This window comes from Penaeus monodon, chromosome 33 (genome assembly GCF_015228065.2).
Source record: "Penaeus monodon isolate SGIC_2016 chromosome 33, NSTDA_Pmon_1, whole genome shotgun sequence".
Classification (NCBI taxonomy): Eukaryota; Metazoa; Arthropoda; class Malacostraca; order Decapoda; family Penaeidae; genus Penaeus; species Penaeus monodon.
In genome coordinates, this window is record NC_051418.1 from 31,446,919 (window position 1) to 31,447,917 (window position 999).

The window sequence follows — 999 nt, forward strand, 5'->3', positions numbered from 1 at the left end:
CATGGTTCCGAGGTGGGCGTGCGATCTAAGAGGTCCTTTCCTGAAGGAGACGAAGGACTTCCCTCTCTGCTGAGGTTCAGCTAACAAAAATCCCCACGGCATGGAAGGAGCAACGTCCGGCCAGCGGATACGGCCTTCGGAGGAGGCAGAGGAGCAAGTTTTTTGGCGGAGTCTGCGTTGCCATGACAAAGTGGCCGCGAGGACATGCGCATGCGTGCTCCCTGGGATCATAACGCCCCCTCCCTTCACCCTGCGAACACGTACGCCTGCCTTCCCTTTCCCTGGCGACAGAAAAGTACATCTTGTGTTTCTCTCAGACGCCACGAGGACCACATAGATTCTTCGGCAACCTTGAATCCTCTAACGTCAGTCCGAAGGTCCAGCTGTCCTTCGCCGGAGCCAGGGTTGCTCGGGACACCGTTCGAGCAGCCCAAGGTCCCCGAGAGTCCACCGCGGTCGGAGCGAGGAAAGGTGTTCTCCGTGACAGTTATTGGCCAACGCTGAGGCCCTGTGCTGTGCGGCCGCTGACAATGAACTCAATGAATACAGCGGACAGACTTCGACTCAGGCAGAGAGAACGAAAGAGAAAATTATTCAGAAATATGTGGATAAACTTACTGTGTACTTGAGGTGTGTATTTAGTGACGACGGCAGTGGGGAAATATAATCTAACTTGACAAAGTTACCAAAAGGAAACAATGAGTGACTGGTATTACTGCAGTCATATTTTGTATCGGTATGAACATTACTTATTAGGAACTTCCGTATCAGATGAAAAGATATTCAGAAAGATATATCAGAATGCACAAAACAAATAGCCAACATTTTGGACTACTTTTACGTCCAAAAGCCAGTGGTCGTCAAGCCAATGATCGTGTAGCCAATGCTCATAAAGTCAGTAGTCGTTCAGCCAATGATTATAAAGCCAGTGGTCGTACAGCCTTTAGTCATAAGCCAGTGATCGCTCAGCCAATGGTCATAAAGCCAGTGAAAAAAAAG